The sequence below is a fragment of the Protopterus annectens genome, chromosome 9.part0 (assembly GCF_019279795.1).
Source record: "Protopterus annectens isolate FY-2018-M chromosome 9.part0, PAN1.0, whole genome shotgun sequence".
Lineage (NCBI taxonomy): Eukaryota > Metazoa > Chordata > Ceratodontiformes > Protopteridae > Protopterus > Protopterus annectens.
In genome coordinates, this window is record NC_056743.1 from 154,592,980 (window position 1) to 154,617,404 (window position 24,425).

Below are 24,425 nucleotides of genomic sequence, written 5' to 3' on the forward strand. Positions count from 1 at the left end.
AGACATCTTGAGTGACATTTTTCCTGTAGAAGCACAATTGAACTTTCACCAGTACTTAGTTGCACACAGGACAATTAGTTTGCAGTGACAAGCACTGCCCTTAGAGCTGCAAACCAGATAGTCCTGATATTGCTTTATATTCTTACTCCAACTGTCTAATCAGTAAAAAAAAGGCCTGTTGACATGGATATGAACTTTCCCCACTATCTCCGTTACCAGCTTGGTGGATAGGACATCCTGAGGCAATGTAGAAATTGCTTCATGTTTACTGACAACCAGTTAATTCTCAAACAAACTGATATGATATGTGAGAGATGTATTTACACAATGTCACTGGAGGCAAAGCTCTCACATAAAAGTATTCCTAATGTCAATAAGGTTGTCAGTAGTGCACATGCTACACCTCTCACACACTATACAAAGCAGACATATAGACCCACATATGCTGAAGCACTTAAATGTAATCTTCCTAAACCCCAAAGACCTCATAGATGAAGTACATATAACAAACATCCTCAGCAGCTCCAAATGTACTCTTTCAAAACAACACCCATACTATACAAAGCAGACATATAGACCCACATATGCTGAAGCACTTAAATGTAATCTTCCTAAACCCCAAAGACCTCATAGATGAAGTACATATAACAAACATCCTCAGCAGCTCCAAATGTACTCTTTCAAAACAACACCCATATCAACACATATAGCCACATTTCATGGAGCTTCTACTTCTAAGACCATAAGGCCAGCCACCACACAATCCAGCATTTTGGTCATTGGCGACTCCATTGTGAGACACACTGATGTCTCTTTCATCAGGATGAGTAAGGAGAAAGTCACAGTCAGTTGCCTATTAAGGGCTATGATCCACCACATTAGGCACGCACTCAGGTTATTGGACCACAAGTACTAATATGACTCAGTCATAATCCATGTGGGTTCAAATGACCTGAGATGTCCCTCCCTAGACTATATGAAGAGAAACATCACGGAGCTCTCAAAATATATGTCCCAGGCTGGTATGAGCCTACCACTGAGCAGCATTTTACCTTCTTCAAGGATTATGCCACAATAAAAACAAAAGATTACTGACTTTAATAATTAAACGCCAAATGGTATGGATTCCATCTTTAAAGGGCAGTGTATAAGGGCAGCCTGAATGATGTCCTTGTATACTGAGATGATTGAATATATAGCTTCCCTATTTAGTCAAAGAGGATACCCCAGATACATGTTGGACGATGTCAAGAAATATGTAATTAATGAGTGGGGTAGAAAATACCCTCCTATTTTAGGAAAGGGCATAGGTAAGAACACATCCATGTGTAATACTGATACCAATACAAATTATCAAAGAGCCTGCATTTTGGAATATACCCCCTATGTAAATCAAGTAAAACAGATATTAAACAACAATTGGAATATTCTGTTGGCAGATAATGTGATTAGGAATATACTGGGTGAGACACCATTATTTGTATATAAAATGGGACGTAATATTAAACATAATTTGGAATGGGGTAACACTATTAGAGAAATAGGTGGACAGGGAAAACGCACTAGGAGATGTGGTAGTTGCAAACAATGCCATGCTGTTTTAGAAGTAGAAGGGGTGACCCTAGAAAATATTAATAACACTAAGATTTCATTTAGGCAAGGAAACTGTAACTCAAAGTACATTGTATATATGGCTAAGTGTATGACCTGCCCTAGTTACTATATAGGTAAAATGGAGAGACCCCTAAGAAAGAGAAGCTATGATCATCTCTACAATATCAAGAGAAAAGACAGTAATAATGCCCTACATAGGCATGTAGGTAAAACAGGGGATCATCATTTTTTAGGTTTGCCATATTGGAGCAGGTTAAACTGGGCTCCCGAGGGGGTAACCTTAAAGCAGTACTGGGACATAAGGAAGTTAAATGGCAATTATTAACAGATGCCATGAATATGCCAGGTTTAAATGATCACATTACTATCAAACCCATTCTACAATTGCAGGCTTAGGTATTAAATGTGATATATACAGTATGTATTTATGAGTTTTCTATAAGGTTGTTTTATAAAATACTTTTTTGAGATGTATTTATTGTTGGACTATTAATGTGATTATTATTGAACATTTTTTTCTTAATTTCATGGTTTTTTTTTTTTTTTATATGATGTTGATCAAAAGCAACAGGGGATCATGCAGTTTCATAATGTATACATTAATGAAGTTTAATGCCTGAATTTATTGGTTATATGCATTTAAATGCTATAGGATTATGCATATATATAGGAACTTTTGCACTTCAGCACTTTTTCTTCAAATTGAGCAGGGAGTTTTAGTAATTAGTACCATTGGCGCCAAAAAGAAAGTATTTAAGTGATCAATTAATAACTGAGTGTATTCTGATGAAGTCCACGCTGCTAGTGGATGAAAGCACTAAATCGGTTTGTTTATTAAAGAAGATTTTTTTATTATTTGTTGTGCGCCTCTTCCTGGTGGAACCATACCGTTTGGCATTTATTTGCTTTACTTGGTATTTCTTGGTTGATTAAACACTACCTTTGTTATTTGACTTTAATAATTAGCTTAGTTTCTGGTGTCATTCCAAGGGGGTGCAATATTTGTCAGCATGGAAGGAGATAGTCAGCAGACCATGCTGCTTTGCCAGGGATGGTCTAAACCTGTCCCCTCCCCTCTAGGCTTTTGAATATTAGCTAAAACATTGTCTTCCCTCATAGTGCCTTTTTTAGGCAATGCCAAACTGAAAATACTTCAGACATAGCAAATCAAAGCCAAGAAATGCAAGGAGTCTAAACAAACAACTCACTCCCTAAAAGCTCTCTTCACCCTATAGAATGCTGACGTTTGTGTGGTCACTGAGACATGGTTTAAAGATGCAGAGAGCACACCTACAGTGCAACATTATAATGCCTTCCACACATTTAGAACAGCTACTACACAGACAAGGACTAAAGGTGGAGGTGTCTCAATTTACATCAGAAATAAAAATACCTCAATGCTGATTAAATGGGACAAAGCACTTGAGCTTCTTCATGTTCAAATCACCATAGGCAGCTTCCAATACCACTTCCTCGCAAGCTACAGGTCCTCCTCTATGACCCTGGAAACCCATACTATGTATTTAAACTTATTGGAAATACTCATCATCCAACCCAATACCATATTCATGGGTGACTTTAATTACTGCACTATTAAATGAGAATCCTATACAACACCAAATGTTCAGGCACAGAGATTCCTGGATTTTGGAAACACAAACTCCCTGGGCCAGATTGTCTATACACCAACCAGGGGTACAACCATACTGGATCTGGTCCTCACTAATATTGTAAAGTGCTGCACACCCCTTAGTGTGATGTCTTCCCTGGTAGCGTCAGACCACAAAATGGTCTCCTTTGAAGTAAAAATAAAACCTGGACTCCCAGCTAATTCTGGAATATTCAAGAACTACTCTAAGGCTAACTTCCTGCTATTAAGTGATAACCTATCAAAATTTCAAGCTCCCATAAACACAGTGAATTCTGCTGCCTATGCAGAAATGTTCACATAAACCCTATATAAGCATGTTAATAGCTGCATAGAGGCAACTGTGCCCAACAGAAAGAATTGCACAACTAAATAAAAAAAAATCACCCTGGTAGAATCACAAAATAAATAGGCTGTATAACAGGAGGAAGAAAATCATGGCAAAAATTAGGAGGTGCAACACCCAGCAGGATAAAAGCACTCTCAAACTAAACAAACAACTCAGAGAACAAATAACGTCTAATTAGAAGATTACATAAAGCTTAAACAGTTGTGTCTCCCAGGCCAAGGACAACTACGAGGCACTCTTTAGCTATGTCCACAACCTCAAAGGCAATAAGCAGTTGTGTGCAGAGCTCATTGTAAATGGAGACACCTATACTGAGCAAGAAGATATAGCAAACCTACTGGCAGACAAATTCAGATGCAACTTTACCCTTCTCTCTCCCATAACCTTCCCTCAGGAAATACAATCAAATATAACTCCCCCTGTTACCACCAGGGAACAGATCCTTAATGCTGTCTCTAAGGCCAAGAATACTATATCAATGGGCCCAGACAATATCCCAGCATACCTTCTAAATAACATGAAACATGACCTATCCGGACCTATGGAATTGCAGTTTAACTGTACCCTGCAAACAGGCTTAGTGCCTCATGAATGGAGAACAGCAACAGTCATCCCTCTGCAAAAAGGTGGGCCATCTTCAGACCCTTAAAACTACAGATATTTAAGTCTCATATGCAAAGCCATGGAAAGAATTATCATGGAAGTGATCAATAATGATATAGTAGATGTACAGACACTGGGCCCAACCCAATATGGTTTTGTCAAGGGCAGGTCATGCCTACTCAACCTTGTGGATTTCTTTAAGAAGGTCACTAAAGCAATGGATGAGGGCAAAATGGTTCAAACTGCCTACCTTAATCTGGCCAAGGCATTTGACACAATATTCCAATCGGGCATTGTTGACAAACTCAAGAGGTTAGGTTCAAACCCTTATGTTACCCAGTGGATAGCCAACTGGCTCACAGACAGGACCCGGAAAGTTAGAATTTGGAAGTCGACCTCTACAAATAGGCCAGTCACAAGTGGAGTCCCTCGGGGATCAGTCTTGGGACCACTCCTTTTTGTCATTTACTACTCTAAAGTTAAGTCCAATGTCAATGAACTCTAGCTGACTAAATTTACAGATGACTGCAAGTTAGGAGCTGTTCTCCAGGAAGGGCTGACAAAGACAAACAACTGGTGTTAGAACCAGGGACTAAATTTAAATGCCAAGAAATGCATAATAATATCTTTTGGGAAGCCACCCACCCCTTGTAACTGTCATATTGACAACCTACGCTTTAGAGTTGACCCAGTAGTCAGGGACATAGACAGTAGTCTAGCTTTCAACCATTAAGTGTCTACAGTAGTGATGAAATCATTCTACTATTTTGCACAACATATAAATACAGGTATTTCATCTAGGTCCAAGAAAGTCATTGTTCCACTGTATTCGGCATTCATCAGACCTATCATTGAGTACAATGCCCCCTTTAGTATGTACCTAACTAGGCATATCCAACAAATGGAGCATCCACGGAGGTTCTTCCAAAAAAGAATACAGGGCATAAGTAACATGTCCTTTGCAGACAGCCTCAAAGCCCTATCCCTGTATACTGTCTCATACAGGCTGTTGAGGGGAGAGCTATGCCTGGCATACAGAGCATTGTCAGACCCCACTCTGATGGACCTCCTGCATATCCGCAAAACAAATAGCACCAAAATTACCCATTCTAAAGACTTAAACCTTGCCTGTGTTATAAATAGGACCTGCTGGACAGTCAGGTATGTATCACAGAGACTACCCTGTCTCTGGAACAGGCTCCCCATCCATGTGAAGCAGAGTTCCTCCCTAACCCAATGAAAGTATAACTTGGGCAATTGGATGGGGAACTGGAAATTCATGCCTGGTTTGGCACCTATGTCTCGGATGCAAACAGGTAACCTGTAAATGGTTCATCTCCCAGACCCATGCTTACACTTATCAAGGGTATCAGAACTCATCAGAGATTTGGGTTGCATGGCTAGCCTTAAAAAGCCCTTGTGGTCATTAGTCTAGTAAACACCTATGAACCTATATGGAGCTCAGACTTGGAAAAAATAATAAATATAGCTATACAACTCTACATTTAGTTGTGCCCCATTTTGTGATCTTATAAAGCAGCTTTACTTCTCTGCTGACAGCATTCATTTTTAGTGTTCTGTGAGCTTTCGTGGAAATTTTGAAGAGTTTGCCCTTTCCCAATGCTGCTGCACAGATTCTGAATGCAGAATTTTCTCTCTTCTCAGTGCTTCGTATGTCATGAATATAATTTATGGAGATGCAGTATAATCAAAGAGAAGAACAGCAGACTTACATAACTATATTAAAGTACTGAAACATATGGCTTATCTCACATTAAGCAAATGAAACGGTTCTGAATGGGTTCACCTTGTTGAAAAACAAAGTAACTGTCTCTTATTTGAAAATCTAAGGATACATAAAACTTCCCTGGTTTAAAAGAGTACATAAAAAACAGAGAACAACAATGCCAATTTCAGTGTGATCTACAGTTTCAGAAAACAAGATGCATCCATACTTTTCCTTTCAAAACAGGCACTTCTATAAGGTTTGATATATTTTGAGGCATTTTAGAAAATTACAGCTAGCTTAGACAGTTGTACATACTTGATAAAAAGACAAACCTGAGCTCCCCCTAGTGAATGCATTTTTAAATGCATCAGTATATATAGGTTTTACTGTACCTTTTCTGTAAACTAACAAAAGAGGAGATACATGAACAGAGAAAAGTAATCTCAATGTTCTTTTTCCCCTGGGCATGTGAAAAGGTTATCCACTGGCTGATCATCGGTATTTCAGAGAACGTGTTTCTAATATTTTCTGACTTTCAGATGTGGCAGCCTGGACTTTGATAATGCTATCTCAAAAAACAGTGAACATTCTTCTGTAAATGCACAGACTTGTGATCAGTGTGTGGTGAACATACGTTTTATGCAAGAGAGAATGCACCCCTCCCCCACTGCACTCCACAAGTGGAATGCTATGGTTTCCACACATGCACCTCTCTACTTATAATTATTACTAAGGTGCCATTGATGTGATAAAAGACTTTTTTCCTCCTTTGTCATATTTTAATAAAACTATCTGCCTGATTCATCCCATAAGTAACTCATAATATTAATGTTTGCACTGGTGTAACAAAAAATAAAATCTTATTTCATAAAGGTTAAATTAAATACAAGACACATGACATGAAGCTGGCTTACAATAAGTTTATCAATTGTACATTGAAATGGGATTACATCAAGGATCAGCTCTGAGCCCTTTCTTATTTGCAATGGTGATGGACAGGTTGACAGACGAGATCAGACAGGAGTCCCCGTGGACTATGATGTTTGCAGATGACATTGTGATCTGTAGCGAGAGTAGGGAACAGGTGGAGGTGACCCTGGAGAAGTATGCTCTAGAGAGAAGAGGAATGAAGGTCAGCAGGACTAAGACAGAATATATGTGTGTGAATGAGAGGGAGGATAGAGGAATGGTGAGGATGCAGGGAGTAGAGGTGGTGAAGGTGGATGAGTTTAAGTACTTGGGATCAACAGTTCAGAGCAATGGTGAGTGTGGAAGAGAGGTGAAGAAGAGAGTACAGGCAGGATGGAGTGGGTGGAGAAGAGTGTCAGGAGTGATTTGTGACAGACGAGTACCAGTAAGAGTGAAAGGGAAGGTCTACAAGAGGGTAGTGAGACAAGCTATGTTATATGGGTTGGAGACAGTGGCATTGATAAAAAGGCAGGAGTCAGAGCTTGATGTGGCAGAGCTGAAGTTGTTAAGATTTGCACTGGGTGTGACGAGGATGGACAGGATTAGGAATAAGTATATTAGAGGGTCATCCCAAGTTGGAAGGTTTGGAGACAAAGCCAGGGAGGCAAGATTACGTTGGTTTGGACATGTACTGAGGAGGGATGCAGAGTATATTGGGAAAAAGATGCTAAGGATGAAGCTGCCAGGTAACAGGAAAAGAGGGAGGCCTAAGATAAGGTTTATGGATGTGGTGAGAGAGGATATGCAGGTGGTTGGTGTGACAGAGCAAGATGCAGAGGACAGGAAGAAATGGAAACAGTTGATCTGCTGTGGCGACCCCTAATGGGAGCAGTCGAAAGAAGAAGAAGATATTGAAAATGCACCTATTTATAACCCTCAAGTTTTGCATTTTGTACATTTGACAGAGCAAGAGATTGTAATGAAAGTATGGCTGGGAAACAAGTCAGCTCAGAATTATAGGATAATACACAATGTAGCAAGCATGTTGTGTGTAGTGATACAATTCACAGGTAAGTGAAAACAAGAAATATTCTAGAGTGTGCAGAAGCAAGGTCGATTATGTAAAAAAGTAGGCCAGTAGTCAAAGCTCATTTGTATTGTTCCAAAGAAAATAGCAAATATGCAGGGATGTAGCATGGATATGGTACATCCCACAGAGCCACTTTTCAGTAGCACCCAAATGACTGAGCACAGCTCATCTATCAAAGAGAAAACTGCTGACACTTTTATATGGGCAAACTGTCCCAGACTACTTTGCAAGGGGGTTGAACTCCTTTATCCCATTAACTAATGAAATTAGCTTTATGGTCATAAAACTGTGGAGCAAGTTACAGAAAGTGTCAGTGACTGATATTCAATGACTCACTTTTGATGAATCAGACATATTTAAAAACATTACTGTAAAGAACCAAATATTTGTAAGACAGTTTGTGAAATATCTCTTCAACAAATCAATATTCAATGGAAACAATAGATTGGCCAGAAAAATCATTTATCAAATATTTAAACTAAGATAGCAGAACTGTAACCATTTGAAATGTTGGGATCTGCTACAACAAGTCTCAAAATGTGGAGACAGAATGGCTGAAAGATCGGAGTTACATATACTAATATTCCCTTTTCTCAAAGGTACAGTGATCTTGGAGTTGGAATATATAAGTTTGGGGGAATGTCCCCCACACTGGAAGGTGCACAGGAGCTTGCCCCTCCCCCCTGCAAAAAGAAGTTTTAAGGAGAAGGGTGATTTTTGATAGTCAAGCTTCTCCAATGTTTTTGGTCTTTTTTTTTTACTTTTAAGCACTCAGTATTTTTGAGTGCCAACATTTCGATAGGGAGCCCAGCAAAATACAATCCACTATACCTCCATTGATTGTTATAGCTCTCATCATATTCATCTTTGCTAAAATAATTAACACAGAAATAACACATTTCAGGGGAAAATAGTTTTATAATAAACTTAGTGCAAATGACTACTTCAGTAATTAGATTTGATAATTAGTGTTCAACAAAGCCACATAGTTACAGGTGTTATAGTCAGCTCTGCTAGCAGGACTGCTTTTCTTGAAAATTATGGATAAGCAAGACTGAAATCTTTAACCTTGTTAGATTTCCTTTGCTGTGCTCATACCTACTTTTCATCTGCTTGCTCACAGCTATGTTATCACCAATTCATTAAATTCTACATTATATAAACATAACAAACAGCCTTTAAACCCATATCATGTAGTATAACAGTATTCAAACACATGACATCCAAAGGGCACAAGTACCAGGAAGCCTCTAACTAAATCTCCACTACGTGCTGTAAAATTGGGTTGTGCCTTATATACAAGATCAAACTAATAGTAATAAGAGTCCATAATAGAATTCTACATAGGTTCATAGGTTTATACTAGGCTATCTGCCCTAAGGCATTTATAAGCCTAGCCCAAATTTTTGTGGCTTACGCCACCCCTTATATGAAAAAATAGTGCCCATTAGTTTGTTGTGCCTCTGTTCAGTAGTGGCACAGAGATGATTCCCAGGATAAACCTACGATCTCCCATCCACAGGTCAAGATTTCTCTTGAACAGAGCCAGCGAGGTGCTCTGCCTCAAATGGACCGGGATTTTATTCCACAGCATAGGGAGTCTCTGAGTGATAAATCTATCCCTCCAGCACGTCCTATTTATATCCGTGCTAAGGTTTAAGTCGCTTGCTCTAGTGGTTTTGGTGGACTTGGATTTTGTGAGGTGGAGCATGTCCATTAATTCCGGGTTGGACATGGCCTTGTATGTCAGGCACATGTCACCTCTGAGCAGACGGTATGCAACTGAATAGAGCAGGAGTTTCTTCAATCTGGCAGCATATGACAGATTTTGGAGTCCCTTTATCCTTTTGGTGAGGAACTTTTGGGGTCTCTCCAATTGCTGCAGATGTTGGGTGAGATACATCCCGAATGGGGCATTGTACTCGATCATTGGTCTGATAAGTGAAGAGTACAGGGGAACAATGACCTCACTAGATCTGGATGTGAAACCCTTCATGATCAGGTGGGCAATGTAGAAGGTCTTTCTAACCACTTTAGCAACGTGAGTGTCAAAGAAAGGCCACTGTCAACCTGGGTCCCCAGGTCCCTGATAACTTCTTCTGTGCTTAGTGGATTGCCACCTATATGGTAGCTTGGGGTTACCTTGTTTTTCCCGAAGGGTATGACTATACATTTTTGGCGTTTAACTTCAGGCCATGGCTCTGGCACCAGCTATCTGTTTCCGTGAGTCCCTTCTGAAGGATATCCGTGTCCGATGCACTTTCCACTATGGCCCAGTTTGCAGTCGTCTGCAAACTTTGTCAGCCAAAGTCCTCCCATGTTGGCCTGTACTTCTGAGAAGTAGATGCCGAACAATAGGGGGCCAAGGACCGAGCCCTGTGGGACACCACTTGTGACCGGCTTGGAGGCTGACATAGCGCCAGCAACTCTAACCCTGTGGGTTCTGTCCTTAAGCCAGTTTGCAACCGATCTTGTGACATATGGGTTTACATTTAAGCTGGTAAGTTTTTCTACAATACCTGAGTGGGGTATTGTGTCGAAGGCCTTTGCAAGGTCAAGGTAGGCTGTATGGACTGCCTTTCCCTCATCAATGGCCTTGGTGACTGTTTCGAAGAAGTCGACCAAGTTCAAAAGGCATGATCTGCCCTTGACGAAGCCAAACTGGGTCAGGTCCAATGTCTGCAAGTCCCCTATATCTTTGTTTATGAGCTCCATTATGATCCTCTCCATAGCTTTGCAGACTAGACTTGTTAAACTTATGGGGCGGTAATTACCAGGGTCTGTAGAGGCACCGCCTTTGTGGAGTGGCACCACAGTTGCCGTACGCCACTCCTTGGGCACGTATCCTGTGGTAAGGCTGAGATTAAACAGCTGCCTTATGTGCGGGTTTAATTCCTCATTTAGCTCGTGTAGCACACAGCTGGGGACTCCATCCGGTCCCATTGATGCTGTGTTTTTAGCTTTAGAGAGAGCAGCTTTCACCTGCGCATTTGAGATGTCTGGGAAGCTACACTCTGCTGGGATAGTTATCTCTCCTTTAGGGGGGGAGAGGGGGGTGAAGTTTGCACTGAACCTGTCTGCCAGTATGTTGGCAATGTCTGTGGGTTCAGTGATTTTTGTATCATTTTGGACTAATTCTGAGCATATCTGGGAGTTTCCACCCAGGTTCCTAACATAGCTGAAAAAGGCCTTATGATTGTCCTTTGAAACCATGGCAATTTTTCTCTCAAAATTGGCCTTAGTTGATTTTATGAGTGCTCGTATTACTAATAATGATTAGGGTGACTTCCTTTTATGGATTTTGTTCTATCATGTAATAGCTTTCTCCTCTTATTGTAAAGCTTGTTAATGGCTGGGGTCCACCAGACTGGACGTTTGCCCTTTGTGGAAAGAGTCTTGGTTTTATTTGGGATTGCCTGATCCATGCAGTCCTGGAGGTGTTCATAGAAGGCATTTGTAAGGGCTTCCACAGCTTGGGTTGTGGTTTCCACTGGCTCAGGGGCCTTGAAGGATACCACACCAGTCTTGAGTAGTGTGAAGTTTGCTTTAGAGAAGTTCTTCACTGTGGTCTTTTGTTTGGGGTGGGGGATGTGGATTTCCAGTGAGATTAGTTTATGATCAGATCTCACCAATGAGGGATATACTTCGGTGTGGAGCATTTTGTCCCCATGTTTGTGATAATGAGATCTAGTATATTTTCTCCTCTCGTGGGAACAGTGACTAGCTGTTCCATGGCATTTGAATTTATGAACTCCAGGAACCGTTGGGCTAGAAAGTTAGGGCTTGAGTAATGTTTCCAGTCTATATTCGGGTAGTTGAAGTCACCCAATATGATGGTGTTTGGAGATACATTTATACCCTCCAGTGTCTTCAGGAAGGCTGTGTAGGGTTCCTGAGTTTGAGAGGGTGGCCTGTAGCATGCTACAATTTGTAGAGCAGTTTTGCCTATGGTTAGTTGCACCTGGATGGTTTCCGAACCTTCGTGCGTTGCCACCAACCTGGAGGTGTGGGTATCCTTTATGAATATGGATACACCCCCTCCTTTTGTGGTGTGGTCCGGTTTTGGGCCCGGAACGCATGATATGAGGTAAAACCTAATAGTGCCGGGGTGCTCTCAGGAGCCTTGACCCAGGTTTCAGTTACAGCACAGACATCAATGTTCTCCATACTGAGAAGGGCCTCGAGTGCGTGCATTTTGAGATTTAGACTTCTGGCATTGAGCAGCATTACCCTCAGTTTCTTCCCATTTTTGTTTTCTAGGGTGGTAGGTTTAGAATTTGAGCCTTGCCTAAAAAAGGCACTATGGGGGTGGCAAGAGCCTTAGCCAATATCTGGAATCCCAGGGGTGACAGGTGCAAGCCGTCCCTTGCAAAGCAGCATGGCTTGTCAAGCATGTCATCCCAGGCAGACAGACACTGGATCCCCTTTGAATGACACCAGACATTAAGCCAATTGTTAAAGCTGATCATCTTGTCTCTATATTGTGGCATCATTCTTGGTGAAGGAAGGATACTGCTCAGGGTCAGGGTCATACCTGCCTGGGCTACATAATCAAAGAGCTCCTCTATGTCTCTTTTCATGTAGTCCAGGGAGGTACGTCTCAGGTCGTTCACACCAGCATGGACAATGACTGTGTCATATTTGTACTTGCCGTGGAGTGACCACAGTGCTTGTGTTATGTGGCGGATTCTAGCACCCGACAGGCAGCTTTCTGTGACCCTCTCCTTGTTCAGCCTGGTGAGTGGGACGTCAGTGTGTCTGACTATGGAGTCACCTATGACAAGTATGTTTGGTGTTGTATTTGGCCTTAAGGGCTGTGACTGCTTTGCAATTCTTGAAAGTGACACCTATACAAAGTCATCATTAAATGAGATGAATACAGCAGCTAGTAGAATTAAATCATTTTTTGAAGAATTGTTTATCGAAGCTAGGATAGATAATGTCCTTCATAACTATTTACAACAGGTGCAGGTTAGGACACCAGTCCTTTTTGGGATCCCCAAGATCCACAAAAATTTAGAAGATCCACCTATGAGACCTCTGGTTGATGGTAGAGGAAGTATGACTTATACATGTGCCAAAGTGATAGATAAAATACTTCAAAAATACATTAAGTTAGAAAAACAAATTTCAAAGGATTCATGGTCCTTCCTCAGCTCTGTCAGTAACTTACAGTTCTCACCTACTGGTCTGTTAGTAACGATTGATGTCAAAGACCTATATTCTTGTATCCCCCACAATATAGCAATCAAATGGGTAAGTAATATGATGAGAATCTTAAATGCACCAGTCGATGAGATTAAGTTAGTAGAAGAACTGATTGATACGGTTCTTTCCTACAATTTTATTTTATTTAAGAAAGACATCTACCATCAAAAGATTGGTGTAGCTATGGGGTCGCCATGCGGTGCCAGTATTGCAAACCTGGTAATGGCACGATGGGAAAGGTTTACAATCTTAGACAAAGAGGAGAGTAACAATAAAATCACGTTCTATACGAGATTCCTCGATGATATTTTCATGGTAGTTGAAACTGATGCTGAAGGGGTGATCAACTTACTGGCTGACTTTAATGGAAGTACTGATTTCTTACAGTTTACATGTAATTCAAGTATGGATAACATCAGTTACTTGGATGTAAACTTAAAAAAAGATTACTTAAATCAGAGATATGTGGCAACTATACATAGGAAGGAGACGTATTCTAATACTTTTCTCCATTTCTCTAGTTGCCACCCGTTGTCCCAGAAAAAGGGAGTTGTTAAAGGTCAGCATGTTAGGGCAGCAAGGATGGTTACACTTGATAGTGACTTTTTGGATGAATGTAAACTTCTTGAGAAGTTTTTTTGTACAGAGGGGTTATCCAATAGATTTCATTGGTAAAATTGCGTCAGAAGTAAAAAATAAAAGATGGGAAGGGTTTTATTCCCCAATATTAGGGTCATTGCAAACAACAAATAATAGACAAGTGGAAAATGGTAGGGAAGAAATTCGCTTAAATTTCAGTTGCAGTTTTATTACTTGTTTTAATTTAGACGCAATTGATATTAAAAACATCTTGAACAAAAATTGGCAACTTTTGACATCGGACAGTGGCTTTAGTGATATTTTACCAGAAAAACCGAAATTGGTTTATAGAAGAAATCAAAACTTTAAAGAAATTTTGCAGAGTAAAAAACCTAAGGCCAGATTTAATGGTGGTATGACGAATGCAATATGTGTAATTTCTGTAAATATGTCAAGAAGGTAATACTTTTGAAATTAGGAATAGAATGTATAAAATAGTTGATAAATTTAATTGTAGTAGCCGACAAGTTGTTTACATGGCAAAATGTGATAAATGTTTAGCCTTTTATATAGGAAAAACAGACAGAAAACTACATGAGAGAATCTACGAGCATATCTACAGTATTAGGAGGACTAAATTGGATAATGCCCTTGCTAGACATTGCCATTCAAATGTTGATCATAGTTTTAAGTTTAAGGTTATTGATCAGGTACGACCTGACTGTAGATGTACATATGAGCCATTAAAACTTGAAGAGAAAGAATTGATATGGCAATTGTCAACAAATGCAAACCAACCACCTGGACTAAATGAAATGACTTCTATAAAATGTATTTTAAGGTTAAAAAATTTAGAAAGGTAACACCTATACATTGATATAAGGTGTAAATTTTGTTAAAATTTTGTTGTATTCCATTTGTTTGTTGCTTTTATTTTGTATTCCACTTAATGCAAAATATTAGTATAATATAATGAAATAATATAATATAATAAAATGAAATAATAAATATATAATTTTAATACATTTTTTAATGTTTTGTAGTTTATGATATTATACTAATAGTTATAAATTATTTATAAATTAATTATTGAACAATTATTAAATAATCATTAAATATTTGTCGAAACATTAATTGTGTACTTGTGGGCTCGCTGTTTTGTACCTGAATGCCTAGTTAGAATTTGTACTGATTTTAGAGTTGATTTAAAGCAATAAACTTGCTTGTTTGAGAATAAGTTCCCCTTGGTAGAAAAATGTTAGAAAATGTTAGAAAATGCTTTTAAATAGAGTAGAAAATTTGTTGAAAATTAAAATGAAAAGGTTTTAAAGAACGTTTTAGGAGATTTTAAAGTTTTTTATATCTATGATTTTATTTAATGTTAGTGTTGTATAATGACACATGTAGCAAAGTTTTTTATCAAACAAGATAGGGGGTTTTGTTTTGTGTCCCTTGTTATGGTTAATAAAGGGTTAAAAAATGGTTAACAGAATCAATTAAACACTAATAATCTGCTAATTACATAAGGAACTGCTATATAAATGTAACACACACAGTGGTTTTTTGTCTTCTGAGGAAGTTGCAATATTTTGTAGCGACGAAAAGTGTACGAGTACTGTGCACACTTCAAGACTGTGGTTTATACTGTGAATAAAGTGGCTGTTATTGGATTACTTTCAGCTGTTCGGTTCATTGTTTTCTGAGGTTTGGATTGTTTCGTTTTGTTTATTAAGGAAGGATACTGCTCAGGGTCAGGGTCATACCTGCCTGGGCTACATAATCAAAGAGCTCCTCTATGTCTCTTTTCATGTAGTCCAGGGAGGTACGTCTCAGGTCGTTCACACCAGCATGGACAATGACTGTGTCATATTTGTACTTGCCGTGGAGTGACCACAGTGCTTGTGTTATGTGGCGGATTCTAGCACCCGACAGGCAGCTTTCTGTGACCCTCTCCTTGTTCAGCCTGGTGAGTGGGACGTCAGTGTGTCTGACTATGGAGTCACCTATGACAAGTATGTTTGGTGTTGTATTTGGCCTTAAGGGCTGTGACTGCTTTGCACACTGCTTTTGTGGTTTATGTGTTGCTTGTGGGGTGTCTTGAGGTAGCAGTTGTTTGGGTGTCTGCTTTGGAGGCCTCTGCTGTTTAGGTAAATATTTACTCAGAGCCCTCGAGTATGTCTTTGTGTGTTTATATGTTTGATTCAGTGGTGTGGTAGCATTATGTGAGGCTGGTTTTGTGGTGTGTGTAGTTGCCTTCTCCTCCTGTCTGGTCTTGCCAGTCCTGAGTTGAGAGAGCTCAGCCTCCAGTTTGGCTAAATAGCTGCATCTCACTCAGGTATTTGTGTTATGTGGGAGGAGGAGAGGGTTGTCTGTGTACATGAGGCAGTTATAACATTGCCTCAAGATTCCCAGATTCACCAGCTGGACCGGAGAGGAGATTGACAACTGACCTTTGGACATGCTAGAATAATATTGGGAATTCCTTAATAATTGAAAACAAGGGCCAGTGGGGAGTGAGGGTGTAGTGCTTTTAATTTTTAGTGCTGACTTATATAATTGCTTTAGTGAGCAAGTGCTAGGTAACTTGAGTGTAATGTGTTACAAGTAACTAAATACAAAAACGACAAACAGTAACTTTCTTTCAAGTGAAACAAGGAAACTAGAACAGTAAGCAATGCAGATATCACTAGTGATCCACAGAAGCACTGAGAAGCGGCGTATTAGGTGGAATTAGCTTCCAGGGAAATAACAAGCAAACAAACAACAAGCATATAAACAAAGCTAGATTCAGCAGGCCTGAATCTTGTCTATGCTAGAGCAAACAAGGTGTACCAATTTCAGTAAGATACAGTTCAAATATTCAGGCACTATAAACCCTCAACCAGAAATTCCCAGCTCAGAAGGGCAGAGTCCAGCCTCTTCTCCCACAAGAGTGCAGACCACGAACCTTCTTAATGTAAAATAACTGGCCTGAAGCCCAAGTGCCTAAACCAGAACTAATACCCTTGGACACTGGGCTCCCAATCAGCAGTTCCCAACTTAGAAGGATGAAAGCTACCTGTCCTGCCACCACAGTGCTTGCCACAAACCTTCCTAATGTAAAACAACTGGTCCAAAGCCCAAGTGCTTAATCCAAAAGACCTAGAATGATAGCTACACTTTAATCAAGTTATAACCAAGCAGTAATAAATACAATTGAATACTTTAGAGAATGTCTGGATTAGTGCTCAAGTTACACAAACAAAGCTAGATCCAGCAGGCCCGAATCCAGTCTATGCCACAGCAAACAAGGCACACCAACTTCGGTAAGAAGCAGTTCAGATATGCATGCACTATAAGCCTTTAACCAGAAATTCCCAGCTCAGAAGGGCAGAGTCCAGCCTCTCCTCCCACAAGAGTGCAGACCACGAACCCTCTTAATGTAAAATAACTGGCCTGAAAGCCCAAGTGCTTAAACCAGAATTAATACACTTTTAGAATAACAGACACTGAGCCCTCAATCAGCAGTTCCCAACCTAGAAGGATGTAAGCTACCTGTTCTGCCACAACAGTGCAGACCACAAACCCTCTCAGTGCAAAACAACTGGTCCGAAGCCCAAGTGTTTAAACCAAAAGGCTTAGAATGAGTTACACCAAGCAATAATAAATACAATTGAGTATTTTTAAGATGATGCAAAAGTAAAATGAAGTAGGTAGAAACACAAGTACAGTAAAAGCAGATACAATTTTTTTTTTTTTTTTTTTTTTTTTATCTGAACAAGTGCTGAGATCAAAGAAACAGATTTGAGTGCTGAAACTAGAAAACTGGCTAGTTATAAGAAAAAAAAAACAAGCTAGAAGGATCCCTCAAACACAGAAGGGCCTGTGGGCTCAGAAGCCTACAAATAGTCTATACCACTTAACAGGAAAGGCAGGAAATAAGCTTAATTTTTTTTGTCTGTTTCCCAGATGCTCTCTTTGTACACAGTAGGAGTGCCTGAAATCAGAATATGATCTCACTGCACTCAGTTGAGTGAGCAAATGAGATGGGCCCAGAGGCAGGCTGAGGGGCGGGCAGTTTCAAGGCCACCAAGATTAACACCAAAACAAAAACAGGGAGGGTGGGTGGGAATAACTGAAGAACAGAATAACTGCCACTTGAGTTAAATATTCCTTCAACACAGTTTAAATCAAATTAAATACTGTATTTTTTTTAAAAAAAGTGCAGATAAAGGTACTTAAATTCTCTTATACGTCCAGTTGAATATAACCAAGTTCTTAGCTGGCCAAAGCTGAGGTTTTTAAGCAATAAAATTTCACAATGCACCACTTAAAAGGCAAGGACAGGAAAACAAAGAATGTGGCGACCCCGACACCTGTAATTACTAGCAAATAACACACTAGCTTCAGTTCAAGTTACTAAAGAGCAGAATAACTGCCACTTGAGTTAAATATTCCTTCAACACAGTTTAAATCAAATTAAATACTGTATTTTTTTAAAAACTGCAGATAAAGGTGCTTAAATTCTCTTATCGTCCAGTTGAATATAACCAAGTTCTTAGCTGGCCAAAGCTGAGGTTTTAAGCAATAAAAATTTCACAATGCACCACTTAAAAGGCAAGGACAGGAAATCAAAGAATGTGGCTACCCCCACACCTATAATTACTAGCAAATAACACACTAGCTTCAGTTCAAGTTACTAAAGAACAGAATAACTGCCACTTGAGTTAAATATTCCTTCAACACAATTTAAATCAAATTAAATACTGTATTTTTTTAAAAAAGTGCAGATAAAGGTACTTAAATTCTCTTATACGTCCAGTTGAATATAACCAAGTTCTTAGCTGGCCAAAGCTGAGGTTTGTAAGCAATAAACATTTCACAATGCACCACTTAAAAAGGCAAGGACAGGAAATCAAAGAATGTGTCTACCCCACACCTGTAATTACTAGCAAATAACACTAGCTTCAGTTCAAGTTACTAAAGAGCAGAATAACTGCCACTTGAGTTAAATATTCCTTCAACACAGTTTAAATCAAATTAAATACTGTATTTTTTTTTTTTAAAAAAGTGCAGATAAAGGTACTTAAATTCTCTTATACGTCCAGTTGAATATAACCAAGTTCTTAGCTGGCCAAAGCTGAGGTTTTTAAGCAATAAGAATTTCAAAATGCACCACTTTAAAAGGCAAGGACAGGAAATCAAAGAATGTGGCTACCCCCACACCTGTAATTACTAGCAAATAACACACTAGCTTCAGTTCAAGTTACTAAAGAGCAGAATAACTGCCACTTGAGTTAAATATTCCTTCAACACAGTTTAAATCAAATTAAATACTGTATTTTTTTTAAAAAAAAGTGCAGATAAAGGTACTTAAATTCTCTTATACGTCCAGTTGAATATAACCAAGTTCTTAGGTGGCCAAAGCTGAGGTTTTAAGCAATAAAATTTCACAATGCACCACATAAAAAGGCAAGGACAGGAAATCAAAGAATGTGGCTACCCCCACACCTGTAATTACTAGCAAATAACACACTAGCTTCAGTTTAAGTTACTAAAGAGCAGAATAACTGCCACTTGAGTTAAATATTCCTTCAACACAGTTTAAATCAAATTAACTACTGTATTTTTTTTTTTAAAAAGTGCAGATAAAGGTACTTAAATTCTCTTATACGTCCAGTTGAATATAACCAAGTTCTTAGCTGGCCAAAGCTGAGGTTTTTAAGCCATATTCTGGAAAAGGTTCTGTAAGCAATCTCCATCCTAAAACAATGGGATGAGCAGGTAGATAATGAAACATTTTGTGAAATGTAGGTATTATATTAAAATTGTGACTTATAAGTCCTTCACTATCAATTCTCTTTTTAATATCTCAGAAATCACTTTTTATTCTACCAGATCAGATAAAAAATGATCTACTCGATGTTTGATCTATTTGATGATTACATTGAAGAACATGGTCACTGAATAACCTGGAATTAGAAATGGGGACAAGGAAATTGTTGTAGATCTCTGTTTCATATGATGTTTTATCAAAATTATTACCCTCATTTTGTCAACATAAGAAATGACAATGTACTTAATAGACCCTGATCTGTTCAAAACATCTGTCTCTCCTTTAGTTAAATTTAAACCCACTTCCCTCAAAAACCTTCCAATATGATTATGTTGTTGTTCTTGTCTTTTGGCTTTTCCCAGTTAGGGGTCGCCACAGTGGAACTCCGGTCTGCTAATGATTGGCAGTAGATTTTCACGAACACTGAGGTGCCAGCTCGACATTCAGCCTTCAACGAAGGCACGCCCATTTACGCATGTCTTTCGAACGCCCACCCAACCATGGGGAGGACATGTAGACTCCACACAGAAGGCACTCCCTGTACTCCAGCCGAGAATCGAATGGGAGAACCTCTTGCTGTGAGGCAACAATGCTACCGCTGCACCACCGCGGAATTTCCAATATCATTATGTACATCCATAAAAACAGCTTTCTCTAAAGCTCTTACTGTGAGATTGTAAATGGGATGAAATGAAGAGTGCTGGAATTGGTAAATAACATCAATACAGGACTCTACCCTCAACATTTTATTTTCCTGAATTTTTTTGTCCTGAAAGAAAAATTTCAAATTTAATTCACTACCAGATACTTTTAAGTCCAAGACAGTCTGAAATTCAGTAGCACAGCATCATACCTCTCAAATTAACAGATTTTCACAAAATGTTCAGATTTTTCCCTTACATTTTTGGTCCATTTTTTCATAAAATTGTGCTTTTCTTGCAAATCATTGTCAAATTATTTAAGATTGAAGTCAGAAAATAATGACAGACATCTAAGTTTCAGACTTCATACCCTTCAGTCAATTCATGCTCATGCAAAACATGTTAGTCTTCAGCATGTAAGTTTGTAAAACCAATATTTAAAAATTGTTCCTATTTTGTATTTTCCATTATTTTTGGCTTTGTCCAAATTACTTGTTGTAAGAGGTTGAAAGGTATGTACAGCATGTAGAAATAAACCTCAAACCTTTATTTAATCATAGAACCTCATTTGATTTTAGACACAAAAGAAATACTAATAGTGATATCTCAGTAGCACCCTATTTGCTGTCATTCACATTTTGCAGAAATATTGATTACCCATCCAGGCCAGTAGTCAAAGCTCATTTGTATTGTTCCAAAGAAAATAGCAAATATGCAGGGATGTAGTATGGATATGGTACATCCCACAGAGCCACTTTTCATTCCTCTTCTCTCTAGAGCATACTTCTCCAGGGTCAACTCCTACTTGTTGCCCAAACAGGTTTGGTCAATTAGCATGACAGCAAGATAATATGATTTAAACACAGGTGATGCTGCAATGAGAAAGGTATCATTATCAGCTCATTATTATGTATCTGAATCAAACACTAGTATTGTGAGACCTGACCACCCTAATGTTCTCTGTAGCAGCCTTCGCATCACGTTAGCAAAGACACCCCTCTCTATTAATACACATAGGTTCAGAGGTATGTATTAGGCTAATGGCTCTGGAGACTTTACAAGCCTAGACCATAGAAGTGCACTGGCATTATGCCACCTGATGTTAGTTCCCAGTGCCTCTATCAAGCAGACCCACTGGAGTGATCCCTGAGGTAAACTTTCTATTTCCCATCAAGATTTCTCTGGAAGAGGGCCAGTGAGGTGCTCTGCCTGGCATGTATGGGAAGTCTGTTCCAGAGCATGGGCAGTCTCAGGGTTATGAACCTCTCCCTCCAGCATGTTATGTTGATTGTGGTAATGAGGTTGAGGTCTCTGGAGCATGTGGTGCGGAGGGATTGGGATTTCTTTAGATGTAGCATTTCTAGCAGAGCTGATGCACTCAGCCACATGCATACACACACACACACACACACACACACACACACACACACACACACACATGCAAACACACACACACACACACACACACACACACACAGACACACACATACACACAAACAAACACAAACACACACAAACATACATACACACAGACACACACAAACACACACACACACACACACACACACACACACACACACACACACACACACACACACACACACACATTCAGTCACTCATCTGCAGGCAAGACCCCCTCACTCAATCACACTCATGGAAGCACTCACCCATTAATTCACACACACACAAATAAACACATATATTCAGATACTTGATTCCTTACCTAACCCTCTCCCCCAAGTGTGATCACGTTTGCAGACACACATAAGCATTTATGCAGTCTTACTCATGCTTCTACAGACACATGCACACATCCATAAACACATGCACAAACACCCCTCATCCCCACATCTTCTCTAAACTTATCTGTTCTATGACTATACCCACATGACTGAATGGGAGACCACCTTGATTTTGTACTGGTCACGTTTTTTCTTCTAGTGTAAAGTTTTACTCAGCTGAGCAATTCTCTGAATCACTCGGCTGAGCAAATAAAGAGCTGTACACATTTCCAATGGAGAGAACACATGACTAATTAGCACTGGCCACTTCTCCAGACTGTTGCAATAGCATGCAGCTCTGCTCTCCATGTTAAAGCCCCCTTGAGTGGAGAACATCAGCAATAGAGCTCTCTCTGAATTCAAACGACTTTGTGTGATGCAGAATCCTTCTGAGCTGAGGCTTACAAATCATGCTCACCCTTTCCGAATCTTGGGAACTGTTATACCTTTTCTGTTTTCTGAAGTTTTTAACACCCCTTATAATTCTAAAGAGTCTTTAAATAGAACAACAAAAACACTGGCATCTATCCCGACACAGAAGAGTCTAAGGAGCACAGAACAAACTTTGGAAATGAAGCATTTTATTTACACTTTAGTTTATGTTTGCTTGTAACTGAGTTTATTATTCGATTCAAATCATACTGTACTCTTGGCTTTGCACAATGTAAATTCATAACTTTTCTGATGACCAATCATTACCAAAAGTAATCACATCTCTTTTAATATCCACAAACTTATTCAACCCCAAAACATCTAAAACCTTGGAAGAGCTCTGTCCAAAACAACAGCATTCCCAAGGCTGCAAAACATAGAAACATTCCCTTTGCACCCCCTCGCTACAGCAAGCCGCCACACCCCTCCAAACTTAGATGAGAAAGGGCACAATATATAACGCTTTGGCCAAACATGTTATGATGAACAATACACATCATGTATTTTTATTTAAGGTACTGGAGGTGATTAATATCCCCACCTCTTGGATTAGGAGTAAAGTCTATACAGAGGGCAAAGAAACAGAATGGATCATATTACTAAAAGCAGATAAAGGATGTGGCCTGAATGAAAGGGCCTCAATTAGACCTAAATTAAGGCAAAGAAGGAATATTAAGTGAACCAACTGTTTTAATATGTCTTAAGAGCACACTTGTTTTTATTTTGTCTATATTTGTTTTTATAGATGTTCCTAAAACATGCTTTTTTATACAAGATTTTCACACATGCTTTTTGAATGTTATATCCATTTGATTCTTTGCATTTTATTCCATGTATTTTATTGCAACAGTTCTTGTCTCTTTAAAATTCTTTGGAATGTTTTACTAATTGCTTGCCACTGATTGGGAACAGTATATATGGTGAAAGCAGTTTTAGTGTTTGTCATAGATCTGAAGAAGCATTACTGTGAAAGCGCTTATCTCTCTGTCAGTTGTTTGTGGATTAAATATTTCTTTTTACAAGTTTGGATCCTGCTTTATTTGACCTGGCATAAAAGGGTTTGTACCTGCTCACGCTTGGCTGTTACTTCTTTCTGATTATATTCCTCCTATACGGCTTAATCGCTAACCTGACACAAGTTTAGACTGTCTAAGAAAACTTTTATTGAATTAATTCTTGTGTACAGGGGCAGGAAGTATCACATACTTCAATGGCTAACATCGAGTTAGATTACGTCCCCAGAGATGAACATCGTGGGAACGAGGCTGCTAGGAACGATGCACTTGAAAAGAGATTTCAGCAGTATCTCAGAGGAACTAACACTACTTCCTGGTTCCTCGAGAATGAAACAACCATGGGAAATCCCGTGGGGGAGAGCATTGATTCAGACAGGTTGCATGCGCTACTTGAAGCGACTGAAAAGAGTTTTATTAAATTAAAATGGCTACAAACCCAGAGGATGCATTTTCAACTGTGCCTGGATCGTAACATTATACCAAGGGGACTTCGTGTTTTCACCATGCCTAGTCAAGGCAAGTATTACCCGGAGCTTTTAGCTCAATGGCAGCGACTAAACATGGAGGTGAGTCGCAATTACTTAAGGCTCTTGATTGACTTTTTTAGACCAGAAGAGTCTAAGTTAACTGACGATATCACAGGAAAAACAGCGTGTTTTGTTTAAAGACTTTCCAACCCGAATTACATCTCCATTATTTGAGAATATGTTGGATAGTGTGTCTGCTTTCGAACAAAAGCTTTTACAGCAGAAACGCCATAAAGTTTTGAGAGACACTAATGATTTTGAAAAAGGCCATGTCTTTATGTGGTCTAGATATAATTCTAATGATGTCACGAGTTTACCTACTGTTAGAACTGCTACTAATTTTGGAGTAGTAATGCAGGATAAGGCAGCTAACAGGAGTTCTGTTAATAATGTTAACTCATTAGAGAAAACAGAAAATACTAATAGTGTTGCCATTGTAATGGAGACTGATAGAGCTTGTCAACCTGAATGCACTAGTGAGAGA